Raw genomic sequence first — 8,558 nt, forward strand, 5'->3', positions numbered from 1 at the left:
TTCGGGTGCCAGGTTTTATGTTACAGCCTAGAAGCACAGAAAAGATCCTAAATTCATTCCTCTCATCAAAAATGTGAGATCTAGTGCAGGGCTCCGGAGATGATCACCCAGAGGACAGATCTGGCAAGCCACATGATTTTTATACAGCACCTACATTTTACTTTTTTTTGTATTTTTAGTGTTAATATATATATAATGTCAATGTAAAAAATATTCACTTTTCTTGTGCGGGGGAGGGGCGTGGTGGTGGAGTGAAAATGGAGAGAACTGTACTTGAACAACAATTTTTTAAAATGTTAAAAAAAGAAAAACCCAAATTTGTAGGGAATTTTTGTAAGAGTTTATTTGAGCCAAACTGATGTCATATGCCAGAGGGCTAGATCTCAAATGCTCTGGGAATAATCATTTTGTGGGGTTTTTTATGCATTTGAAATTAAGAAGGCAATAGAAGGAAGATTACACTGAAGTGGGAGAAAGCAAGGCAGGGATCAGATTACAGGTTAGTAAGAGTATGTGCTCTCTCATTTGAACTCACAAGCAAAACAGAGACAGACTCAAGGAGAGCAGATGACAGCTATTTGGGGGATGGGGTGAGGGGGTGGAGGGATTGAGCAAAAAGGAAAAAAGGACTCATGGACAAGGACAATCATGTGATTGCTGGGAGTGGGGGTTACAAGGGAACTACATGGTAGTGGAAAAATATAATAAAGATTAAATTTTTTTTAATCCACAGGACAAAAAAAGATTATGTGCTCTCTCAGGGGTTGTCATAGCTTATTTCAAAGGTGTGTTAACCTCTATGCACAGAAACTGCACACAGAGCTTGCTTAAGGCAAAGATAAACCTTTGACTAAAGAACTCATAGGCCTGAGGGGGCAGGTGACTACCCAGTTAGGAATTTATTATCAGATCACCCTGTGAAGTCACTTTACCTAAAACTCCTTTTTCATTTGCAATAACATAAAATGTACCACTTGAACCATTTTTAAGTACAGGCTTCAGTGACACACTGTTGTACAACCATCACCAACAGTGCATCTTATATGGCTGAAAAAAATCAAAAGAAGAATATTTTTAAGACTTTATTCACTTATTTTTAGAGAGGGAAAGGGAGGAAGGAAGAGAGATAGAAAAACATCAATGTGTGGTTGCCTCTCACGCACCCCACACCAGGAGCCTGGCCCGCAACCCAGGCATGTGCCCTGACTGGGAATCAAACCGGCAACCCTTTGGTTTGCAGGCCAGCATGCAATCCACTGAGCCATACCAGCCAGGGTAGAAGAAGAATATTCTTAAGAGCTTTATTGAGGTATCATTCATATACAAAGACCTGAATATAATTAATATTTAATATGTACAGCATATTAATGGAATTAATATGCAAACACCCATAAAACCCTCATCACAATCAAGATAATAGATATACCCACATTCACAAAGCCCAAAGGACCCCAAATAGGATAGAAGCATATGAAAAATAAAATAATATCTATAAAAGAGAGTTTAAAGAAAAGTTTTGTTGAAACACAACCACTCATGTTCATTTACATATTGCGTGTAATGGCAGAATTTAAGTGTTGAAACAGCAGGAGCAGAAGGTGGATGGTCAACGATTGACCCTATGGCTTCTTCACCCAGCCAAGGACAGTACACAGGAAACAGAGTCATTTATAAAATCCTCAGTTTAATACAATCAAGACACAACAACTTAAGAGGTGTGGCTCTACTACACAATTTTCAAGCTTGGTTGTATAGTCAAGGCAACGAAATTGTTTCTAAACAACCCAAAGATATGCAAGCAACCCAAGTGCCCATCAATAGGCAACTGGACAAAGAAGTTGGGGTACAGGTATGCAATGGAGTATTATTTGGTCATAAAAAAGAATGCCATCTTACCACTGTGGCAGCCTAGATGGACCTAGAGGGTATTGTGTTCAATGAAATAAATATGGCAGAGAAAGACAGATAACCTGTGGTTTCACTTCTATGTGGAATCTAAAAATCAAATTAAAATAAATGAACAAATAAAACACAAACTCATAGATACAAAGAGCAAACTGATGGTCTTCAGATGGGAGAGGGGTTGAGGATGGGTGAATAAGGTGAAGGGATTAAGTACAGACTGGCAGTCATAAAAATAGTCACGGGGATGTAAAGTACACCACAGGAAATACAGTCAATAAGATTGTAATAACTGCCCTGGCTGGCGTGGCTCAGTGGATTGAGCACCAGCCTGGGAATCAAAGGGTCAGCAGTTCAATTCCCAGTGAGGGCTCATGCCTGGGTTGTGGGGCCAGGTCCCCAGTAAGGGGCATACCAGAGGCAACTACACATTGATGTTTCTCTCTTTCTCTTTCTTCCTCCCTTCCCTCTCTCTGAAAATAAATAAATAACCTTTAAAAATAATATTGTAATAACTATATATGAGGCCAGGTGGGTACTGAAACAATTAGGGGGAACACTTTGAAAGTATATGATTGTCTAACCACAAAGCTGTACACCTGAAACTAATACAAGATACTACTAAATGTCAACTGTCATTGAAAAAAATTAGAAATAAAGTAAAATGGAAAAAGAAGAAAAGGGGGTTGGGAATCAAGGAGGAGTGTCTGATGGGGCGGTGAGGCTTCAGGATGGGGTCTGAGACAGATTTACCCAGAGACCACAGAGGAGGTGAGACTGAAAGGCAGGCTAATGGAAGAACTTGTATCAGAGAAGGTTGGGTCTGAGCCCGAACTAGGTCATGGGCATGAAGGGAAAGGGCAGACTTTAGGACTGCACCAGAAGCTGCATCAACCGGCCAGCCTCCGCCATCGAGTGAAAGGCGGGAGTTGTCAGGAGCATCTGTTGTGCAGAATTTCTGGGAAACAGTTTGCAACATGTCTCCAAATAGAAGCCGTGGGTCACATTCTGGTGAACAAACCCATTTTGGGGAACTTGTCCTAATGGGGAGAAGTTTCACAATGTAGAATTCTCAAGAAGTCTCAGTTCAGTATTCTTAAAATAGCCACAGACAGGCCCCCATGCACCCACACCCACACACGGAAAAATATGACCTGTATTTTGCCATGTATAATACACAGGGTATTTTGCCCCAAATTTTTCAGGGACAAATAAGGATGTGCATTATACATGGGTATAATGATCACATACCATGTATGTAATAATCCTGTGTATAATGCACACGGCACAGAAATGTCAGTGTGCATTGTACATGGCAAAATACAGCCTATAAAAGTAGACCATCACATGATAAAAATAATGGATAGATCAATGGATAAAGTAGATATGGCATATATATACAATGGACTAAGCAACCTAGGTGCCCATCAGTAAATGAATGGATCAAAAAACTATGGTACATTTACACAATGGAATTCTATGCAACAGAAAGAAAAAAGGAGCTCCTACCCTTTGCAACAGCATGGATGGAGCTGGAAAGCATTATGCTAAGTGAAATAAGCCAGGCAGTGAAAGACAAATACCATATGATCTCACCTTTAACAGGAACCTAAACAACAAAACAAAGAAACAAGCAAAATATAGTCAAAGTCATTGAAATAGAGGTCAGGCTGACAGTGACCAGAGGGGAGAGGGGAGGGAATTTCAGGGGAGAGTGGGGTTTACAGGAACAAATATAAAGGACACATGGGCAAAAACTAGGGGGGGTGGAAGTGGGAGGCAGGTGGGGAGGGATGGGTGGGTGGGCTGGAATGGGGGTAAAGGACAGAAAAATGTACTTGAACAATGATTAAAATTAAAAAAGACAAAAAATAAAAAATAAAAATTTTTTAAATGTTTTCATTTAAAAGTGAAATGTTACCATTTGCAACAACATATCTGTCTGTGCCTTTTACCTTCAGGGTACTTGCTCTCCCAGGATATACCTTGGTCTGTCTATCAGTTATATTTTGTCACATAGCATACCCTATGTGACAAAATTCAGTAGTTTAAAAAAATTAAAAATTAGCCTGGGGTGGTGTGGCTCAGTGGATGGAGTCCCAGCCTGCAAACCAAAGGGTCACTTGTTCAGTTCCCAGCACACGCCTGGGGTTGTGGGCCAGGTCCCCAGTGGGGGGGGGGGGGGGGGGGCTGCTCAAGAAGCAACCACACATTGATGTTTTACTTCTTCTCTTCTCCCTTCCTTCCCCTCTCTAAAAATAATAAAAACTTTTTCAAAAAATAAGCAGAAAGGTACTTTTAAAACTAAAAAATTAATTATCAATAAATGAGAAAGAGAAAATTTAAAATTACAGAGGAGTTTTATAATACATGCTTCTTAAATTACTTCATTGTACTAAATTATTTTATTTTATTCACCTTGTGTAGGATTCTGTGTTGGTCTAGACACTTTTCAAGTTTGAGCAGAGAGATGACAGATGTTTAGATATATTCCCTCTAAAACATAAACAGAACTTCAAAATGCAAAACATTGCAGTTTTATTTATATACCTACAAAAATTAATGTCAGTATAAAACTGATGAACTTAGCCCTGGTCTGGTAGCTCAGTTGGTTGGAGTATGGTCCCATACATCAAGGTTGTGGGTTCAATCCCTGGTCAGGGCATATGCAAGAATCAACCAATGAATGCATTAATAGATGGAACAACAAATCTCTCTTTCTCTCTCCCTCCCTCTCTCTCTTTCTCTCTCTCTCTCTCTCTCAAATCAATAAATATTTTTTAACTTTACAAATTAATGAACATGGCTCTTGATGGACTTCTTGTAGTTAATGTGTCACTTGCATTTAATGTGTAAATGGATTTTTAAATACGTGCATGACAGCAGGAGGCTGCTAATCACAGCTGAAGGTGCTGAGCCCTGGTTCTCAAGCTTGGCTGCAATTACAATCACCTGGGAATCTTTAAGGACCTCCCCCCTACACAGTGTTTGGGCAGCCCCCATGGATCTATATGCCATAATCTCTGGGCACTAGTACTTTGAAATAATGCTCCAGATGGATGAGTTTAACATGCAGCCAAGATCAAGAACACTGAGAATATGATGCTCCCATTCAAGAAATAGTCTCCACCTATCAGTAATCGCAATGGATACAGGAAGTTCTCAACAATGGGATTGGGTCCCAAGGACCAATCACAGAGCTTGGGCAGGAACAGAACCTCTTTTATAGGAGCTTTTCCAAACCAGCAGCACTCAGCCAGAGTAGGTTTAGGTGTTGGACAGGTGAGTAGCATCCCCACATCACCCTTTTTTTTTTGCTTTTTTAAATTTTTTTTCTTTTTCCTTTTTTTTTTTATTGTTGTTCAAGTATAGTTGTCTCCATTTTCCGGCCACCACTTTACCCCACACCACCCACCCCATCCCAACCCCCCCCCAATCCTACCCCCCTCCCCTTAGCTTTGTCCATGGGTCCTTTACGAGTCCCTTAACAACCCTTCCTCCTTTTCCCCCCTGTTATCCCCCTCCCCCTCCTCTCTGGTTACATAGCTTCTTCTTTACCCCACTTGTCTATTTCTTCATTCACCTGTTAAGTCTCTACAATAAAAATTCCTCCTCCCTTTTTCTGAGTGTTTGCATGTTAAACCTTGGAAGGATTACTGAGGTTTCAAGTCAGGGGCTTGCTTGTTTGTTTTGTTGATTAGGGTCCACTTATAGGTAAGATCATATGGTATTTGTCTTTCACCACCTGGCTTATTTCACTTAGCATAATGCTCTCCAGTTCCATCTGTGCTGTTGCAAAGAGAAGGAACCTTTCTTTTTGCATCTGATGCCTATAGACATTAAAGTGGTGTCCACCTAAATCAATTAGCAGAGGACTTGAGATCACAGGTTCTGGAATAAGACTGCTTTGCTTAGACTGTTGGCTTCCACATCCTCTGCGGGGGGAGAGACCATCACTAACCTACCTAAATGTCCTTTCTCTGTTTTTTAAAGGATCACCTTACAAATGACCTCATTCAACTCTCTCCACAAAGGCTAAAGATATGCGTCACACCTGTTAAGCATATGAAAGGCACTGGGAATGGGGTACTTGCCACGGTATTTTAAAAAGGGAAGGAATTAGAAATCTGCTGGTAAATGTGACCTGAAGTCAAATTTGAGGAGATCCCAGGCCCAGGGGGAGCTGTGCAAATGGGGGGTGGGGAATCAAGGCATTCAGGATCTTAAGGAGCCGCTCTTCACGATTTTTTTAAACTTCATTTGCATGGTTGACACTATTAGAGTTGTCCCCATTCCTACCTCCCTTTGCCCACCTCCACCTAGCCCCTGCCCCACCTCTCCCATTCCCCCTGGCCCTCACCACACTGCTGTCTGTATCTGTGGGTCATGCATGTAAATTCTTGGGCTAATCCCTTCACCTTCTTTCATCCAATCCCCTCTTCCCCCTTCTCTCTGACAGCTGTTAGTCTGCTCCATGTACCCATGCCCCTGGTTCTATTTTGTTCTTTAGTTTATTTTGTTCATTAGATTCCACATATAAGTGAGATCATATGATATTTGTCTTTCTCTGACTGGCTTATTTCACTGAGCATAATATGCACCCACCAGTTCCATCCATACTGTTGCATAGGGTAAGAATTCCTCTTTTTTTTAACTACCATGTAGTGTTCCATTGTGTGACCATACCACACCTTTTTTATCCATTCATCTACTGATGGGCACCTGGGCTGTTTCCAGATCTTGGCTGTTGTAAATAATGCTGCTATAAACATAGAGGCGAATATAGTCTTTTGAGCTGGTATTTCGAGTTTCTTCAGATATATCCCCAGAAGTGGGATCACTGGGTCATAAGGCAGTTCCATTCCTAATTTTCTGAGAAAACTCCATACTGTTTTTCTCAGTGGCTGCACCGGTCTACATTCCCACCCACAGTGCACTAGGGTTCCCTTTTCTCCACATCCTCGCCAGCACTGGTTGTTTGTTGATTTATTGATGGGAGCCTTTCTGGCAGGTGTAGGGGGGCTATCTCTTTGCCTTTTGAGGAAGAAAGGGAGATGGGAAGGGAGGATCACAGTTGCCTGTTAATATGAGAGGAAATGCCTGTTAGAAAAATGTCCTTTCTCAAAAGCCTGAATAAAACTATAGGCTGCTGTCAAACAAAATAGTAACAGAGGGATAGACACATGGACCAGACTGACAACTGTCAGAAGGGAGAGGGGCTGAATGAAAGAAGGTGAAAGGATTTAGTAAAAAAAAAAACATACATATAAAACACATAGACACAGACAACAGTGTGGTGATGGCCGGAGGGAAAGGGAGTGGGGACAAGTGGAGGGGACAAAAGGGAAGAATATGGGAACAGAAAGAGACATCATTGGGGTGATGGGCACACCAGGCAGTGAGCAAATGATGTTTTGTTGAGTTGTACACTTGAAACCTGAATGGTTTTGTAAACCAATGTTACCCCAATAAATTCAATAATAAATCAATCAATAAACTTGAGGCTGCTCATGAATACCTCGAAATGTTAGGTAGTTTTTCCTCTCACACTTAGGTCTTTGGCCCATTTTGAGTTAGTTTTTGTGTAAAATATGAGCCATTGATGTGAAACTTTTAGGATAGAGTAATTCACGGAGACAGGTGGTTCCCCAGGGCTGGGAGAGGGGAGAATGGGGAGCAGCTGCTGAATGGATATGGGGTTTCCTTCTGAGGGGAGGTGAAAATATCTGGAACAAGATGGAGGTGATGGCCACACAGCACTGGGAATGTCACTAAATGTCACTGAAGTGCCAGGCGGCGAAAGACAACCACCATATAATCTCACCTATATCAGGAACCTAATGAGCAAAACAAACAAACAAGAAAAATAGAGCCAGAGGCATGGGAACAAGGAACAGACTTATGGGGACCCGATGGGGGGAAGGGGATAAAGAAGGAAAGAAAAGGAATAGTCAAAGAACACGTATGAATGACCCATGGACAGCAGGGTGGGACTGACTATAGGTGCTAGTGGGTGGGGGGTGAGCAGGGGAGAGCAATGGGGGAAAATTAGGATAACTAATAGAACAACAAGTTTTTAAAAATGGTTAATGGTTAATCTTATATTATGTGAATGGTTTTTTCCTTGTTTCACTCTCTGGGCTGTAATTTTTTATTACATTTATTGGAGTAACATTGGTGAATAAGATGATATAGGTTTTGGCATGCATTTCTACGAGACATGATCAGTTGTGTGAATTTTAAGAAAAACATGTATATCCTTTCATGTGAACAAAAAGCTTGAGTGATCAATAGGGTTTGTTCCAAACCCCAATACAAATAGAACTGTTGCCGGCATTGGGATTCTTGGGTTCTCGAGATGGAAATTGAGAGGGGAAAAACAGAGACACTTCCAGAGAGACTTTATGAAGCTTGTGCTCAATCCCAAGGGAGGCAGCACCAAAGACAGAAATGTCCTCTGACCTGCTCTGGGGCTGGCTCTACTTGGTCAGAAGTCAGGGTTGGGGAGCTGCTTCTTAAAGTACCAGGTTAGGTAGTGAGACTACACCAGTTCCTGGCACAGAGGCAACCAGTGTTTGAGATAAGAGAGCTGATCTGCTGTCTCTCCCTATCTTTCCTTGATTCTTCTTTCATGCCAAAGGCTCAGATATCACACT

The sequence above is a fragment of the Phyllostomus discolor genome, chromosome 12 (assembly GCF_004126475.2).
Source record: "Phyllostomus discolor isolate MPI-MPIP mPhyDis1 chromosome 12, mPhyDis1.pri.v3, whole genome shotgun sequence".
NCBI lineage: Eukaryota > Metazoa > Chordata > Mammalia > Chiroptera > Phyllostomidae > Phyllostomus > Phyllostomus discolor.